This window comes from Giraffa tippelskirchi, chromosome 8 (genome assembly GCF_054371585.1).
Source record: "Giraffa tippelskirchi isolate mGirTip1 chromosome 8, T2T-mGirTip1v1.2.pri, whole genome shotgun sequence".
NCBI classification, from domain to species: Eukaryota; Metazoa; Chordata; class Mammalia; order Artiodactyla; family Giraffidae; genus Giraffa; species Giraffa tippelskirchi.
The window spans coordinates 143,103,859-143,123,202 of NC_137282.1; the positions used below are offsets into that span (position 1 = coordinate 143,103,859).

Genomic DNA, 19,344 nt, shown 5'->3' on the forward strand with positions numbered 1-19,344 from the left:
GAGGGCTCAAACCCGTGCCCGCTGCATTGGAAGGCAGAGTCTTAACCACTGGACTACCAGGGAAGTCCTATAATAATCTATAGTAACTTTTATTGTCACTGTCTGCTAATTCTAATATCCTGGTCTCTACAATTCTCAACTCTGTCCCCTTAACTCACTGGGACTGCTGGACTCTCTTAGGGCTCCTCCCTTCCCACACTGTGTCCTGGAAGCTCTCTCCAGGAAGGAAGCTGGACAATTGTAGGCCTTGCCGCTTTTGTTTTCCGATTTGTAGAAGTCACAATACTTGTGCTGCCTGATGTCCAGGGTCTGAATACTGTTGTTTCACATGTTTATCTGAATTCATCTTGTTTAAGACAAGAGAGTAAATCTGATTCTTAATGCTCCATGATGGCATTTTCAAACTTGTCATTTTTGTCTTTACACGAAATATCTGGGTTGTTTTATTTTCTATGTTTTATAATTAAAAATATTGAAGTTTTATGTACTATCTATTGTTTCTTGTGGTTCTCAATCATGTTGTCTTTTGCCCACTTGTACTTATACAACTCCTACTCCCAGCTGTTCCTTTATCTTGCACTATTATTTGTGTAAATTCTTTGACATATAACATAGGTTAAATGTCAAACAAATATATTAGCAATAAATGTGAACAAAAATGAAAATGTGGACAAAGAAATGGAATAAAACCAAATAGATCAGTTTGTCAGAGATGAAAGTGAATGAGGAGGATATTGTCAGTATAAGGAAAAATATACTGGTCGTAGTATTGGGGGAAACAAAATCTCTTTTTTTCTCCTCTTCTTGTCAACTCTATTAATTTATGTTTACTCTTAGAATATTATAGGGTTACAAAGTAAAGAGTAAAGGGAACATTTAACTTAGTAATTGAATATTAGATTCTCTAGATATGGTCTAAATATAAATGATATCAAAAGATTGAGTGAGTGAAAGTCACTCAGTCGTGTTGGACTCTTTGCAACCCCTTAGACTATGAAGTCCATGGAATTCTCCAGACCAGAATACTGGAGTGGGTAGCTGTTCCCTTCTCCAAGGGATCTTCCCAACCTAGGGATCAAACCCAGGTCTCCCGCATTGCAGGCGGATTCTTTACCAGCTGAGCCACAAGGGAAACCCACCAAAACATTATATAATATAAAATTAAGTGTGGTAAGTACAAAACCCACTTTCTCAGCCACTCAAAGAAAGCTATCTAAAATATAGATGCCTTTGCTCATCTCTATCCTGAAGTATAGAATTTGGAGGGGAGAGTGAAAGAATTAATGAGTACATTAAATTTTAATAAGCAGTTAGACGTTTTTCAACTTTGAAATAAAGTAGTATAAAATTTTTTTTTAAATGGAGGATAATTGCTTTACAATGTTGTGTTGGTTTCTGCTGTACAACAAGGTGAATCAGCCATAAGTATATATACATATATCCCTCTCTCTTGAGCCTCCGTCCCACCCAAAGCAGTGTGAAATTTCTAAAGGGTACTTTTGCAAATCATCTCCACAGTTTGTCTTATATTTTGATGCAGAAATAACTAAATTCTTGGGACTTTCCTGGCTTCCCAATGGTTAAGACTTTGTGTTTCCAATGCAGAGGGCATCGGTTCAACCCCTGGCTGGGGAACTAAGATCTCACATGCCAAACGATGTGGCCAGAAAAAAGCAAAAAAGAGAAGTAAATAAATTCCTAAAAAGGATTTATCCTAAGAAGATAATCACATGTCTCAAAAATATTAATATGTGTTTAAAGATGTTTCCTGAATTGTGGTTTATACAAGCAAAATAGTGGAACTTATCTAAATGCTGTAGTCAATATAATGATGGTGTGCTCAGTCGTGCTTGACTCTTTGTGACCCCATGGACTGTAGCCTGCTGGTCTTCTTTGCCCATGGGATTTCTCAGAAAAGAACACTGGAGTGGGTTGCCATTTCCTCCTCCAGGGAAGATCTTCCCCACCCTGGGATCAAACCCAAGTCTCCCACATTGCAGGCAGATTCTTTACCGTCTGAGCCACCAGGGAAGCCCATTATAATTATGGTAACTGTGAATAAAGGGACGCTTAATATGTCTCAGGCAATAAGGCCATATGATTTACATGGTCAAATTTTATCCTCAAAGCAAACCCATGAAGCACCCAATTTGTGATCATTTTGTACTGAGCTAGTTTAAGGAGGTGGTGGAGTTGGGGTTGGGACTGAACCCAGGATATCTTCTCTCAGAGACCTTTGTGACTTATTTTCCATTAGTTCCCTGTCCATCAGGTAGCAGGCATGACTCTGCACCCCATGCTAGTGAACTGTTGCAGTGTTCCAGAATGTTTATGATAAGAGGCTGCTAGGTTCAGAAGTCAGGAGGACATCAAGTGGCAGAGTGGCTTAACTGCCTGAGCCACACTAAAGTCCATCATCCAGTATATGTTTTGAGGCCTCCACTGGATCAGGGTCTGCTAGTTCCTGGAAACAGAAGCAAGAACAAGAGTAAGACCCTGGTGATACGGCGCTTTAACTGTCATAAGGGAAATGAACATTTAACAGAAATCATGAAAGAAGATAATCAAGAGACCTAATGGATTCCATATGACTATAATCAATAATATATGTAAGATGCAAAAAAGATATGGCATATGAAACAAGACCAGAATTACATACTGTTGTATACAGAGAAGAATAAAGCGCTCTTAGAAATTAGAAATATGATCATAGAAATAAATAATTCAATAGAAGAATTAGAAAATTAAGTTGTACTTCCATTTAGTGCTACAAAATGGAAAAGTAATGGCAAGAAGGAAAGAAGAACTATAAGAATTCTGGGTTATCAGCAAGGGATTCCAACACATCAAGAACATAAGTTTCAAAGAGAATGGAAAGTAGCAAATATTTTTAAAATTTCAAGAAAGTTTCTCAGAGTTTGACAGACAAAAGTTTATACTTTGAATGGTGTCATCCAAGTTCTCGGCACAGAAGATGAAAACAGATCCACAAAAAGATACATCATAGATGAAATTTCAGTAAAAAGCGTGGAAAAAAAGAGACCTTGAGCACTTCCCTGGTGGCACAATGGATAGAATCCACCTGCCAATGCAGGGGACGCAGGTTTGATCCCTAGTCTGGGAAGATTTCATATGCCCAGAGCAACTAAGCCCATGCGCCACAACTACTAAGCCTGTGTGTCACAAGTACACAGCCCACTTGCCCTACTGCACACCCCAACCACTGAGCCTGCGAGCCTAGAGCCTGCGCTCCACAACAAGAGAAGCCGCCTCCCGCTCTGTGCAACTAGAGAAAGCCCTTGGACAGCAACGAAGACCCAGCACAACCAAAAATAAAGTAAATAAAATTATTTCCAACACAGAGTTCTACACCAAGTCACTATGTGAATAAATGCTAGTAGCCTGAAGACATTTTTAGATATTTGCGTGTGTGTGTATGTGCTAGTCGCTCAGTCGTGTCCAACTCTTTGAGACCCCATGGACTGTAGCCCACCAGGTCCTCTGTCCATGGAATTCTCCAGGCAAGAATACTAGAGTGGGTTGCCATGCCCTTCTCCAGGGGATTTTTTTTAGATATTTAGAGTTTCAATATTTTACTTTCTATGTTCCCTTTTTCAGGATACTAACTAGATGAAGTAAAGGGAAAGTGTTTGAGAAAACCAATAAGAGGAATGTGTGAGATCCAGGCAACAGGGAAGCCAGTAGGAAAGAGAGGCAGAGGTCAGCCCAGGATGAGGTGAAGGAGATTCCGAATGTCAGCCACGGCCCAGGTGAGTGAGGAACCTGTCCCCATTGGCAGCTCCGAGGGCTGTGGGAAAGTCTATGCAAAGAGACGAAGTTGGTAGAATATCTGATGTGCTTGAATATATTCATAAGTATTTAGGCTGTGGAGGAAAGTTTGGGAGTGATCTCATAATGAATATAACAGAAACTAAGCAAATGAAGGAATAAGACATTTATTAACTCCAGAACAATGTTTTTAAAAATTCAAGGGAAAAAAATGATCATAGTTTACTAAATGCTTAGCTGTGAGTAGCATTTATTTACACGGTCATAATAATGTAGACACTGAACATTGAGCTAATAAAAATTATAAAATAACTATTTGAAGGATCGCGGTATGTTAAAGAGAGCTAATTCACTAAAATGATACACAAAGAAAAAGAAAGAAGGAACACTATGAATGTGCTATTTAGAGGAACAGAAATACCAATAAGAGAAACAGACACCAAAGTTAAAGAGGTTGGCTCTGGGATCAGAAATGGGATGTATGGAAGATTGGGGAGGCTTCCCTGGTGGCTTAGATGGCAAAGGATCTGCCTGAGATGCGGGAAACCTGGGTTCATTCCCTGGGTCAGGAAGATCCTCTGGAGAAGGGAATGGCTACCCACTCCAGTATTCTTGCCTGGAGAGTTCCATGGACAGAGGCTGCGGTCCATGGGTTTGCAAAGAGTTGAATACGACTGAGTGACTTTCACTCACTCACTTATCTCCATTAACAGGCCTTGTAGTGGTATTTATTTTTCAAGATATGTGCATATATGTATCTGATAAAAATAAAAGACAACACAGTAGGTGAGAGAATGAACTCAAGTATTGTTCTATAAGGAAAGTCATAGAAATGGGGCACTGGTTGGAGGGGGACATGGGATCAAGTGGTGGATTTTAATGGGACCATTTTGTTTTCATTTATTTGGTTTCATTTTGTTTGTTTGAATGAGAAGTCTTAATATTATAGCACATTTGTATGCAAGAATGAATGATACAGTAGAGACTAGGAAGTTGATTATTGGGGGAAGCAGGGGCCCAATCTTATGCTCAAGTGAGAGGTGACCTTAGATAGGTGTGGGACCATCCATCATCACTGGTTGGAAGGCAGAGATACAGACACAGAGTTTGGGGCCACTGAGATCTGTGCCCATCAACTTAGAGCTTTGGCAGCAGCAGGTTATACAATAAACTAGAAGAAAATACAACAGAATATTTCCAAGTGTGAAGGCTACAGCTATTTTTATTATCATTTATTTTCATCATTTTATAAATTTTCTATAGTGAACATACTTTGTCATATATTATAGAATATCCTTATACATTATAATCAGAATTTTAAAAACTTGGTTTAAAGTTTGAAAGGGAAGACAGATGGGTAGAAAAAGTCAGGAACTTGGGGCAAAGAGCTGGAAGTGTAGGACTGCCATGTTTGGACTCTGGTGCAACAAACTTATAGAGCTGTTTCTCCATCTTCAGGACACTGTTCTCTATGAAGGGCAAGCAGGATCTTTCCCTTCTTTGGGAGGTTAGGTCATTTATTACTATCTTGTCAAATCGTTGATGCTTTTAAGAAGATGGTTTTTGAGTTTAACATGGTATTTTTACCTCTTTTCAGTGGAAGGATTCGTCCATATACTATAGCCCATCTTTTCTAGAAATGGAAAATGGAAGTTCCATGAAAAGATCTTTGGGGAATTTCTGGTTTCAGTTTTACACATAAGCAGCTTGGAAATCACCTTTCTGTCCTTAAGACAAGTAAAAACCCGAATAAGCTGAAAAATTACCAATTCTTCTAGAATTCATAAATGAGAGGAAACAGGGCAAACCACTGCCCCCAAGATGAAAAAAAAAATTCCCAAAAGTTCCCCAAAGCAAAATTTGAATTTACTACATGCTGGGAACTATTCACATAGCATTTACATTGTATTTACAACCCTTTCCATAGCAATTACAGGTATTGTATTACAGGTATTAGAAGTAAGCTAGAGATGGTTTAAAGTACACAGGAGGATGTATGTAGGTTATGTACAAACACTAAGACATCATTTAAAAGGAACTTGAGCATCCACAGATTTTGTTATCTTTGAGGGGCCCTGAAATTAATCCCTTGTGGATGCTAAGGGACAATGTAGATCAACTGAATAGAATAAAGAGCCTAGAAATAGACCCACATAAATGTTGTCAACTGACCTTTGACAAAAGAGCAAGGCAATACAATGGAGGAAAGATAACCTCTTTAATAAATGGTGCTGGAACAACTGGACATCTATATTAAAAAACATCAGTCTTATACAGCCTTTACACCCTTCACAGAAATTAACTCAAAATGGAGTATAGGCCTAAATGTAAAATGTTAAACTATACAATACCCAGAAGATGATATAGGAGAGACCCTTGATGACTTCTGGGTATGGTAATGACTTTTTAGATACAATACCAAAGGCACAATCCATGAAAGAAATAATTGATAAGCTGGACTTTAATTGAAGTCTCCTACAAATGTGAGTGAGGATGTGGAGAAAAAGGAACTCTTTGCACTGTTGGTGGGAATATAAAGTTAGAGCAGCCATTATGGAAAGCAGTATGGAGATCTCTCAAAAAATTAAAAATGGAACTACCATGTGATCTAGCAATTCTATTTCTGGATGTTTATCTGAAGAAAATGAAAACACTAACTCAAAAAGAGATGTGGCAGCCATGGTGGTGGAGAACGTGGGATGTCTGGAACCCCGGGTGGGGCGACTGGGTATGAGCCTGGACCACGAGTTTTGCCAGCTGAGCAAGGCCAAGGCTAGACCACAGAGGAGCAGGCAGCTGCTGGAGGAGGCCGCCATCTGTCATCAGCTAGGGGAACTCCTGGTGGGATGGCTGTGGCCAGGCTCTGGCCTCCATCCTGCAGGCCTGACCCTCGCTCAGCGCCCTGTACCTCCAGGCCTGTGACTCAAGCCCCAGCTTCTTCCTGAACCACCAGGCAGCCCTGAGCAGCACCTCCCAAGATGCCCAGTGCCTGAAGACACTGGCTCTGTCCTACAATGGCCTGGGCGCCACTGCCCTAGCCCAGGCCCTGAGCAGCCTGCCGACCCACAGCCTCCTGCATCTGGAGCTAAGCACTGTGGCCGCTAGCAAGAGTGACCCAGGCCTCATGGACCCTGGTCAGCTACCTGATCCAGAAAGGCTGTGCCCTGGAGTACCTGAACCTGTCAGCAAACCACCTGGGCAACGTGGCCTAGAGAGCTCTGAACAGATGTTTCCGTCTCTGCTCCTCACTGGTCTCACTCACCTGTCTGCCACCCCTGAGATCAGTTGAACTGGCTTGAAGGAGCTCCTGGCTGCCCTCCAGGATTGGTCCCGAGGCCTCAGCTTCCTCCACCTGTCAGGCTGTGCTGTCCAGGCCCCTGGGCCTGGGCTTCTGGCACAAGGTTATGGTGCAGCAGCCGTCTCTCCGCTGAGGACCGTGATGCCCTATCTGCCAGCTGGGCCCCAAAGGGTGCACCCTGGGCCAAGGCCCCAAGCTCTTCTTCAAGCGCCTCTGACTGGCCAGCGCCATGCCCCGCCCACCCCACTCTGTCAAGCCTCTAATAAAGGAAGCCGTTCTGCCTGTACCTCCCTCCGCTTCTGCTGTCTGGAAGGCAAATGGGAGGCAGAAGGCAAGGTTGTCCTGAAAGTGAGGATGTTACTGAGACAGGTTCATCTGCCCAGTAAGCAGTGAGCCAAAACCGCAACATGCCAAGGTTTGCAGCAGAGAAAAGATTTAGTCACAAGGCAGCCAAGTGAGGTAATGGGAGGACAGATCTCATGTTTCCTTCCCCAAAGGCCAGGGGCTTATGATATTTATAGGATAAAGAAGGCCAGGGGAATTCCCTGGCGGTCCAGTGAGTAGGACTCTGTACTTTCACTGTTAAGGGCCCCAGGTTCTGTCCCTGATGGGGGAACTAAGATCCCACAAGCCGCATGCCTGTCTCCTCCTCCCCCTCCCCATCCCCCAAGCAGGGTGATCTTAGGCATGGGGAAAGGACATTGGAGGCAGGAAAAAGGTGAGGTAATCTGCTCTTCAGAGCTGCATCTGAATTACTTGCTTCTTCAGGGGACCCATGTTAAAAAATGGTGGCACATGGCAGGGGAAGGCGGCTCTATTGTTAAAAGGCCATTCATTAGACACCTGTGCAGGATCAGTTTTAGTATGAAACATGCACGTTTTTGTGTCAACAGTTAAAACCAGCTTAATCAGCGGGGAGAAAAGAGATGTGCACCCCCATGTGCACTGAAGTATTGCTTACTACAATAGTCAAGATGTAGAGACAGCCTAAGTGCCCATCTATGTTTGAATGGATATGAAAATATGGTACACACACACAGAAATATTAGTCTGCCATATAAAATAATGGAATATTGCCATCTGTATCAAGATCTAATGTACAATGGTGGGATGGGCATAGGATAACCTTCATACACTTTTTTAAAAAAAAATTATCTATTTATTTATTTTTGGCTATGCTGGGTCTTCATAGCTGTGCAAGGGCTTTCTCTAGTAGTGGAGAGCAGGGGCTTCTCATGGTGGTGGCTTCTCTTATTGCAGAGCACAGGCTTTATAGCATCTGGGCTCCAGTAGTCGTGGCCAGAGGGCTCGGTTGCTTCTCAGCATGTGGGGTCTTCCCAGAACAGGGATTGAACCATGTCCCCCGCATTGGCAGGCAGATTTTTAACCAGTGGACCACCAGGGAGGCCCCAAACACATTTAAAAGGGGAGAAATGGGAGGCACAAAGAGTCACTGGTCCATAGCAATGTTTAAATACAGCCAAAACCAAAATGAAATTTGTCATTCTTTTTCCATCTCTCATTCCCAACCTCCACTCCCAGTAACTGTACCCTCTTCCCATGTTAGGGGAATCCCAGACTTTAAGTGCCCTGGTAGAAGGCAGAGACTACCTCCCTCCATGTGAGAGGAAAATTTGCTTCCCCAACATTCTTGCAGGTGGACAGCATAAGTCCACAGTTAGGTGACCGCATACTGACTCTGGCTCGAGGCATGGTGACATAAGCTGAAACAGTGAAGAATGCATTTGGCAAAGGTGGCATGAAAGGCAGTAATGACACCCATTTGCCAAGAGAATTAATGAAAGCAGTCCCAGCCCGGTACCGGGTCAGTGGCGTGAGTTGTGACATCTGTGCTCAGCTGGGACCAGTGGGTCCGATGTGGGACCTTACCTAGGAGGACTGTGGATTCTGTTCCTGGCTGTGTAGCTTCAAGCTTATTCTGGCTTTTCCTGAAATGAATTGAGTCCCCAGGGTACACATACACACAATATTCATTTATGTAACAGAAAAATTTGTATTCCATTGTTTACACTAAGGAATGAGTGAGAAATCCATTTAGGTAATAGCTTCAAAGAAATTCATTGATTTTCATTATTTTGAACTGATAACACTTCTTCAGTCTTCCACCTGGCTATGTACCTCAGGGTAGAGAAACCAACATGCATCTCTAGCCCTTTTCCTCCCAGGAAAATACAACTGTTAAGTGTGAATTTAAGACTCCTCCCCAACCCAAGTGCTCTCTGATCACTGACCTCAGTCATTACCAATCTGGCTGAACTCCCAGATTGCCTGTGAGTCCCTGTGATCACAGGTTCTGGTGGGACAAGTTTCTACTGAAGGGACAAGGACAAAGAAACAGAGATGACCCATCCAACCAGTGACCACTTTGAAGCCCACAAAGGACTCAGCACTCACTGGAGAGGGCTCATACCTCCTCGTATCCTTCTCTGGTCCCACTGACATCAGACTCAGCACAGCAAACATGTAGATGCTGAAAGATTCTCAGTGCTTCCGTTTGTTTCCTGTCTCAAACTTTAAGAATCTTTTTCTTTATTAACCCAACGACCCTCATGACATGAATTAGAAAAAACAAATTCACACCCAGATTCTTATTTTCAGTATTTCTCAGCACAGCATGAAGTTAAGACAAAGGTAGAAAGGGCCCAGCCCCGCCTCTGCCGAAACAGGGGTAGAGAACAGGGAAGAGAACACAGGTCAGGGTGGCGAGGGGGCGTGGTGGGCAGGGGTGGGCCAGTCTCCCCACCTCCTCACGTTATGCTAATAGGAGCACAGATGCATTCAGATGCAGCTGCAGAAAGAGAGGTCAGGGGATCTGACGGCACAATGATGGGGGGCGGGAGACTAATCTTGTGTCACTCGGTCCCACACAGGCAGCTGTCCCACACTTAGAAGAAAATGATCATGAACAAATTTGTCAGTCACAAACATCTTGACGTTCTAAACCGTCCGTTGTACGTTCCAAATGCCCATTCAGAGACTCCCCATTAGCCAGTCATGTCACCTCTGACCCACCCCTCTCCTGCTTCAGGCCCTCCAGGGGCTCACCTTTAGGACCAGTGAAAGGTAACATCACAGCCCTGGGAACTGTCACTGCTTGGGATAAAACAGAACAGGGCCTGGTCAGAACCCACAGAAGATGAGCCTAAAGGAGGGATTATGGGATGGGTGAGATCCCCCATGGGCTCCCATCTGTACTATTCCAAGGGTCTCAGGATAACCCTCCAACCCACCCAAACTTACTAGCAGCCTAAACCTAGATCCCTCCTCTGCCTGTGGGGAGAAAACATCACGTAATAGGCCAGGGAGGAGGCAGGGCCATGACATCCTAGAGGAGCCCCCTAGTCCTGGGCCCCAGGGAAGTTTCTAGAACTGTGACTGAAGACCCAGGGTAGGGTCAGGAAATATGAAAAAAGGAGATGCGCAGGCATTGGACTAACTGCCCTCCTGGAGGTCTGTCCTCAGCCAGGACCCTCCCCTCTGACCTTAAACTGCTAGGAATCAGGTCCCCATCATCAGAATGATTAAGGTGAAAAATTTGTTTTCATGTTCACATATACTTTACAGAAAGGTAAATGTTAGCACTCAGCTCCAACTGGCAAGCACATATGTGTGGATGGTTTTTCCAAGGAATGAGGCAGGCAAGATTTTACCTGGGCTTGAAACCCCCAGTGAGACAAGAAAACTCAGATCCCTCCCTCCCTTCCCTACCTGAGTGCTTCTTCCTGCAGATCACAGCTCCACCCGCCACAGCCACCACGAGGAGAACCAGGCCAACAATGATGCCCATGATGGGGACGGAGGGCTGAGGAGGTTCTGTGGAAGAAAGGAAAGGGGCCCTGACCTCAGGCATGAATCCTAACCTTGCTGAAGTTCTCCTGAAGGCTCCTGATTACCTGATAATAAGGTTGACCATCCATCCTCCTCCTTACCCCATCTCAGGGTGAGTGGCTTCTGAAGCCCCTCGTGCTGCACATGACACATGTATCTCTGCTCCCCTCCAGAAGGCACCACCAGGGCCGCCCACTTCTGGAAGATTCCATCCCCTGAAGGCCTGATCTCCACAAGTTCTGTGTCCTGGGTCTGGTCCTCCCCATCATGCTGCCAGTGTTATGAAACTAGTTTTGACCTTATGATTCAAGATATGATCGTGAAAGGGTCTCATTGAATTCAAGGGTTCCACAGACCAAACTGTGAGAACTGCTGTTCTGAGTAACTGCTATTCTGAGCTTCCCAGGTGGTGCAGTGGTTAAGAATCCACTTGCCAATGAAGGAGATGCAAGAGACGTGGGTTCAATTCCTGGGTCAGGAAGATCCCCTGAAGTGGGAAATGGCAACCTGCTCCAGTATTCTTGCCTGGGAACTCCCATGGACAGAGGAGCCTGGTGGGCTACAGTCCATGGGGTCACAGAGTCGAACAGGACTCAATGACTAAACAACAACACACCACCTGACCTTTCAAGCCTGAAGGGCAGCCCCCTTTCCTCAGCCCAGAGAGCCATGACTCCAGCATCCTGCCTCTTCTTCCCCTTTGTGGACCTAATAGACAGGCCACTTCCAAATCCTGAAATCAAATATCCTAGACACAAATCTAATTTCTAGCCTCCTCGATAACCCAGGAGTTCGGGGTCTTCTCTAGTCAGGGGAGGCTCCCCAGAGCCCCACAGGCTTCAGCTGAGCCACGCCACCAGCTCATTCTGGATCTAAGGCTGTGGGCTGGAGGACTTCACCACCTAAGAACTCATCCACCAGATCAAGGAGTCCCTCAGGAGCAGGTCTGTGGAGGCAGCTGGTGGTCTGGCTGTCTGTTCTCGGTGCTTGTGGCCACAAGTGTAGTGCAGAGGGCGCTGTGGAGCTGTCTGTCTACTTGGCTCCCAGCCTGGGGTAAACTAGTGAGGAGCTCCTCCTCTTTCTAACACAGTCTCACCCTCATCCCTTACCAGGAACTGCCTGCCTTTCCTGCCCCAGTCTCAGCTTTAAGGATGTGTTCATTCATCAACAAATATTTTGGGGCATCTACTATGTGCCTGGAGAAGGAAATGGCAACCCACTCCAGTATCCTTGCCTGGAAAATCTCATGGACAGAGGAGCCTGGTGGGCTGCAATCCATGGGGTTGCAAAGAGTCGGGCACGACTGAGCAACTAATACTTACTTACTTACGCTTACTACTATGTGCCAGGCACTATTCTAGGCAAGGTATTTAAACCAACTCAAACTCCTGCCTTGATCCACTTACATGCTGATGGAAGACCTGATAATAAACAGCAAGGCACTTGAAGTAATGATTGGGGTACCATAAAACAGTGAGTGATTTAGAGAAAGAGAACAACCAGCAGGAGCTGGCTGTAATTTTAAATACAAGGGAGGCTTTCCTCAGAGAAGACATTTAAGGTAAGCCCTAAAGGAGGCGAGGAGTGTCCATGCATTACTGGGAGGAGGAATGTTCCAGGATCACCGTCTGCCCACACCTGGGGCTCTACTAGGCAAACACTGAGGCTGCAGCAGGAACTGGAGTGGGCAGACTTCAGGAGGGACTTCCTGTAGAGGAATGTGGGGCTCTGAGTTTGTATACCTCATGCCCTCCTTCTGTTTGTGCCTGGAGATTCATGAAACCCTCAAGATTAGAGGAGGAAGAAGGGCCTGTGAGTGGAGCAAAGTGGGGAGAGGAGGGAGGAAACTGAGGTGGGGTCCTGCCCCAACTCTGTCTCTCTGCTCATCCTCTCCTGAGTCCAGTGTGAGGTGGACGCGGGGACACTGATTGGCCTCTAAAAACCGGCCACCCAATAGGAGTGAGAACTAGGGCTGCGTCACGAGTGTCCAGGCAGGAGGGCCTGACACAAGTTGTGAGAGAGAAAGTGAAACTCGGGAGACAGGGAATCCCCAACACAAGCGTCCCCACCCCAGACACCGCCCTTGACTCAGACCCTGAGAGCCTCGTGCCCCCGGGGACCTGGATCTTTGTCCTGATCCCTCCCCTCCCACACCGAGAGCTCTTGGTCATGCTTGCTTTTATAGTTCTGACCCAATCTCAGTCCTTAGTGAGGACCTCAAGGATAATTTTCTGTGGCCAATTTATCGTTATTTTCCATACAAGAATAATACAGTTAAAATTTTTTTTTTAGCTTATTTAGAATAATATTAATAACCCATGAGTTTAATGTGTACATTAACTATTTCCCAGAATAGACAGGGTAGTGAAAAGAGTGGAGCTTTTTACATTTTTATGTTTTTGCAAGTCTCTTTCTTATCTGTCCCATTAGAACACCACTGGATTTTCAGGTTTCCTTCTGCATTGAATCCACTATTTTGACTGAAGTCTCTGAAGATCAAAAGGCCTATACAAATGTAGGAGTAGTATTTTTAATAATCTTTTCAGATAATTGTGGATGTTCATCTTTCTTACAAAACTGAAACTATAAAAGTGGTAGTTTCTAAAAGGTTATTTTCAAAGTGGACCTGAAAGAATATCATTGACTATTTCTTATTCTGTTACATTAAAATCCATAAGCAACTAAAGATCCCACATGCCACAGTGAAGCCCTAGTGCAGCCAAATAAATAATAAATAGCTAAAATAAATATTAATAAAATAAAATGAGTACAACAAAGTAAGATATATATTCCAGGGAAAATTGAAATATCCACCTTAGAAAAGCAAAGTCGATATGTGTATGTGTATAACAGATTCATTTTGCTGTACACCTGAAACTAACACAACACTGTAAGTTAACTATATTCTAATAAAAATTATAAAATTAAAAACAAAAATTAGAAAATGAAAAAGTAGTTTTAGAAACTATGTAATCCGATCTTCCTCTTTTCTATTTACTTTCTCACAATGTATTTATTTGTTTATTTTTGGCTCCAGTGGGTCTTCCTTGCTGCATGCGAGCTTTCTCTAGTTGCAGTGATCAGGGGCTACTCTCTAGTTGCAGTGCTTGGGCTTCTCCTTGCGGTGGCTTCTCTGGTTGTGGAGTACTGACTCTAGGGCGTGTGGGCTCAGTAATTGTGGTGTGCGGGTTTAGTTGCCCCTTGGCATGTGGAATCGTCCCCGACCAAGGATCGAACCCCTGCACTGGCAGGTGGATTCTTAACCACTGAACCACCAGAGAAATCTTTAACAATTTCATTGAGGTATAATTGCTATACAAAAAATTGCACATATTTAATATGTATCATTTGATGAGTTTATACATGTGCAAACACCTGTGAAAATATCACCAGCATCAAGGTAATAAAGATATCGATCACCCCCCAAAAGAAAAAACAACAAAAAGAAATTTTAGTCTACTAAATGTTCAGTCATGACTAACATTTCCATCGTTATAATAATACAAATATTGGACATTGAGCTAATCAAAATTATAAAAATGATAGATTTATAATTATAAATTGGGAAGATGGGTATGTGAAAGAAAAACCAATTAATTACAAGTAGTACATAAAACTGAAAGCCAGAAAGGAGTATTATAGGTATGCTTTTTAGAAACAGTTACAGAATCAGCTGAAAGAACTAAAACAATTGGTCTCTGATATTCAAGAGATGGGGGGCATCATCTTGATTTCAAGTCTTGTAGAAGTATTATATTTCTTAAAATTTTGTGCATAGATCCACTAACTAAAAATAAAAAGACAAGGCAGTAGGTGAGAGAATGGACTTTGGACTTAGGAATTGTTCCGTAAGAAGAGTCCTGGACATGGAGCAGTGTTGGAAGGAAACTGGACAGAGTGGTGGATGTTTATGGCAGGATTTTGTTTGGATTTATTTATTCACGTTTGATTAATTTTAATGAGAGGAACTGCAGCATGTTTGTGCGCAGGACTGAGGGAGCCAGTAGAGAGTGGGAAACTGACAACACAGGGAAGGATGAAATCAGATCCTGTGCCCACGCTGAGGGTGGGGCATCATTAATGCCCCATTAGATGTGGCGGGGGCATCCATCATCACCGTGGAAGGTGAGGGTACAGGTGCAAGTGTGGGTGTGGGGGGAAGAGGATTTCCTGAGTATTATTTTATGAGTGGAAAGCTCACCATTAAGAACAGGGAGTAGGGAGGCAGTGGAGGGTTTGAGGAGGGAAGGAGGAATGAGAACTAGCCCTCTCAGGAGGTGTGAGAGTGAGCTGACAGGAAATGGCATCAGGGGAGTGCAGGCTGGAGGCCACTGAGGTCTGGGCTCATCAGCTTAGAGAATGTTTCAGCAGAAAGATGTATGATAAACTAAGAGAAAATGCAACCAGATTTCACTGGGTGTAAGGATTACAGGGTTTTTTTTACTTTGTCATTTGTCACTTTCAACACTTTATTAGTTGTTTCACAGTGAATATACATTAGATTATATATCATACGTTGCACATATACCATACATTGCAGATATATCATGTGTTTATGTGTGTGTGTGTGTATGTGTGTGTGTGTGTGTGTATGTGTGTTCAGTCGCCTCAGTTGTGTTCAATGCTTTACGACCCTATGGACCATAGCCCGTCAGGCTTCTCTGTCCGTGGGGTTCTCCAGGCAAGAATACTGGAGTGGTTGCCATGCCCTCCTCCAGGGGATCTTCCCAACCCAGGGAAGGACCCTGTGTCTCCTATGTCTTCTGCACTGGCAGGTGGATTCTTTGCCATTAGCACCACCTGGGAAGCTGAGAGAATTGCAAAACTACTCAAGAATATACAAAATAAATAATTCATATTCTCCCCTGCATCCTCCAGTCTCTCAAGCCCTCTACTCAGATATCAAGGCAGTTAGCAATTCTAATTTTTCTCACTAGAAAAATATAACTGTGCATTAATATATATTGCTATGTCAGTAATAGACCTCAGGCCACTGACTGGAGAAATTATTGACAAATTTACATATCTAGTAAAGGACTTATTTTAGAATATGCATAGAACACTTAAACTCAACAATATGAAAACAAAGAACTCAATTAAAATTGAGGAAAAAATAAAAATGAGGAAAAGTCTGAATAGACATCTCATCAAAGATGGTGTCTCAATGAAAATATATAGGGAAAGACGCTCAATGTCACATGTTATTAGGTCATGCAAAGAAAAACAGCAATGATACATCCTCACGTCCCTATTAGAGTAGCTAGAATCCAAGAACCGGTGATGCCGAGTGTTGACCAGGACGTGGAGCAGCAGAAACCCTCACTCACTGGGGCAGGAATAGGAAGCAGCACAGCCGCTAGAAATGAGAGTCAGCAGTTTCTTATGAAGCTTATGGATGGAAGCTCTCCATCCAGTCTACTCATCAATCTAGTATTTCTCTAACTCATTTGAAAACTTAGTTTTGCACATAACCCTGCACACTGATGTTTATAGCAGAAAGCCCTTTAAAAAGTATGTATTTATTTATTGTCTGCACTAGATCTTCATTGCAGTGCTCGGTCTTTCTCTAGTTGCAGAGAGCAGGGGCCACTCTTCATTGCAGTGGATGGGCTTCTCACTGTGGTGACTTCTCTTGTCGTGGAACACAGGCGGTAGGTGCACGAGCTTCAGTAGTTGCATCACTCGGACTCAGTAGTTGTGGCGCATGGATGCACGGGCTTTAGTTGCAAGTGGGATCTTCCCGGACTAGGCATCAACCCGTGTCCCCTGCATTGGCAGGGGCATTCGTACCCACTTTACCACCAGGGAAATCCTAGCAGAGCACTCTATAAGTGTACGCTGCACATTGTGACTTCCTTCTACAGACTGCAGTGTGGAAAGTGGAGAAGTAAAAATGAAAGGTCACAAGGAGGTACCTGGGGAATGCTACCTTAGCCAGATGATGAGTTGAACTTAATAGTGATAACCGAGATGCCTCTGAAGTTATCTTCATCCCCCATTGCTGCTGTCCAGCCTGCAAGGCAGCCATTTCTGACTTGGACCACAGCCCGTCCTCTCCCTGGGCTGTGCTGAACAGGAAGGAGCAGAGTGGCGGCGCTCCCATGTGGCCACAGGACTGGCGACAAGAGACCTGAGCTCCCCTTTGACCTCCTTATCAGGGACCTGCCCAGGATCTCCTTGGGCTCCCAGCAGTGGGTCAGGGCCCCATCCAGCATCAAGTTCAGTGTCTGAGTTGTTTTCCCAGTATACACTCTGACCCAGACATTTTTCTCCCCATTAAATGACCAAGGACTTTGGCTTCAGGCAGCAGCCGATCTCCAGGCTGTAACAGCTAGCTTCCAGGTCCAGGATGGGCCCCACAAACATACTGGGTGCCCTCAGTGTCCTGGAATCAGTCCTCGAACCCCAAGTTCCTGTCACTTGTTCCTGTTGCTTCCGTGATTGGAGACTCTTCCTTCAGAGAATCAACTCGGGATTCTTCATCCTAGGATGAGATGAAAGAGAGGGACGAAGAGGAGGAGATCCCCAAGGTAATGGCCTGTGGAGATGGGGAGGCTCCTGGGGAAGTGAGGGGAGGGAGGAAACAGTGACATCAGGGGATGGAGGCCACGGGAGTGGAGGGCGAGGAACCAGAGAGGGTGGGGGAGGGTCACTTAGTGGACTCGTGTGCAAGGAGGTGGGGTCTGTGCAGGGAGAAGCACAGGGGCTTCTGGCCTGGGCGCTGGTAGAGGCTCTATTTTCCACCAGGATGATAATTACATAGGTGTCAGTTCAATATTATTGCTTGGAAATTATACTTACAGTTTAGGTGTTTTCCTGTCCTTACAGGTATGATATAACTCAAATACTCATGGAAGAGTGGAAAAGAGAAAAGCAAAGAGGGGAGGCGATTAAAGGAATTCGTCTCTTTCAGAATAAGACCTCCCCCACCTCCTCCACCAGCCCCTCCTTAAGCTGGAGTGCAGGGAGAATCATGGCAGGGAGAGGAAAGAGAGCAAGGTCCATGCAGCCCTGGGGGAGCCCTCTTGGCCCCAGAGTCCCACTAAAACGTCACAGCCGCATCCAAGTCAGTTCTCGTGTCACAGCGCTGGGCTACTTCGATACTGTCTGTTAATTTTCTAAGACGGTGGGAACCACTGTGTCAAAAACAGTGGCCCCAGGGCAGCGGAAAATGAGCTGCCCAGATGATGGTCAGATAGGTCATTCTTGGAGCACAGAGAGGGGGACGTGGGGTGGAGCCTGGAGTCTGTAGTGAGCCCAGGAGATGCGCCGTGAGTCTCAGCCCATGGGTCTGCCTAGTGTTTTCCTTGTTCTCAGTTAGTCAGGAGAGGTAACCCAAGAGAAGGAGGACAGCCACCTCCAGAATGATCATTTGCTGTGACCAGTTGCTCAGTCGTGTCCTGCTCTTTGCCACACTTTGACTGTAGCCTGCCAGGCTCTTCTGTCCATGGGATTTCCAAGGAAAGGATACTGAAGTGGGTTGCCATTTCCTCCTCCAGGGGATTTTCCTGACCCAGAGATTGAACCCACATCTCCTGCATCTCCTGCACTGGCAGGTGGATTTTTCATTGCTGTGCCATCAGGGAAGCCCAGGATGATCACGTATCTCTTTTAAAATACTGTTTCTTGCCACAAATCTGTGAATAAAGATACCTCTGGAGATCAGTGGCTCTAAAAGAAAGAATGATCTGCCACAGGAGGAGAATGGAAGACAGACAGCTGGTGTCCATCAGTCTGAGTTTCATCACCGCCCCCCAAGGCCGCTGGCCCAGTCTGGGATCTCATTGCTTTCTGGGACGTATTTTCCAATATTGAAGATGATGTAACCATCTCTGCTTCATGGCAGTCTTTAGAATATCCCTTGTAAATAGTACAAGAAAACAAATGATCACTTTGAGACATCAGTTTGATTGTTAAAACCATTATCAAAACACAGGTAGGGAAGAAATCATCGAATTGTGCCGAAGAGACTGAGAACCACTGCTCTAGTGTTAGACCATGTGAGATGAAAGGAGGGTGTCAGTCTAAGGGAGAATTTCCAGACCCTGCCTAGGGAGGGCATGCATGGTAACTGGGCCTTTGAAGAGAGAGATGCTGGATAAGCCCATTGTCTGGATGCCCAGAAGAGATGGGCACACTAGGCAAGACTGAGAGGAGATGACAGCAGAAGGAACCCCCATTCAGCTCATCTGCGCAGGACACTGGAGTCACCCAGCTCCATGTTCTGAACACTCCAGAGGCTCCAAATGATTTTGCTGCTCATATCCAGCAGAGACTCTGCTCTACCCCCCCCGCCCCCAGCAAACACGATCCCTGCAGGAGTGCTATAAATGACCCCTGGTTGTTCTTCCTATGGGGAACAAGTATCCTATGGACACAGTAGCCTGAAGAACACTGTAGAGTGTTTA

At 44.8% G+C, this 19,344-nt stretch overlaps 1 protein-coding gene across 4 annotated transcripts in view; it reads left to right on the top strand.

The window, feature by feature from the left end:
* LOC145518407 (BOLA class I histocompatibility antigen, alpha chain BL3-7-like) overlaps window positions 1-18,599 on the top strand; it is a 63,582-nt gene extending 44,983 nt beyond the window's left edge. Inside the window, exons 10-13 of one of the 4 annotated variants that reach the window (XR_014062870.1) lie at window positions 3,619-3,770; window positions 16,507-16,587; window positions 17,226-17,466; window positions 18,436-18,599. The gene's annotated coding sequence lies outside the window, so the exon portion shown is untranslated. Of the gene's footprint in view, window positions 1-3,618; window positions 3,850-16,506; window positions 16,588-17,225; window positions 17,467-17,764; window positions 17,998-18,435 lie in introns of those variants that run through there. The other 3 variants (XR_014062867.1, XM_081522903.1, XM_081522892.1) reach the window with 3 other exon arrangements.
* The last annotated feature ends 745 nt before the right edge of the window (window positions 18,600-19,344 follow it).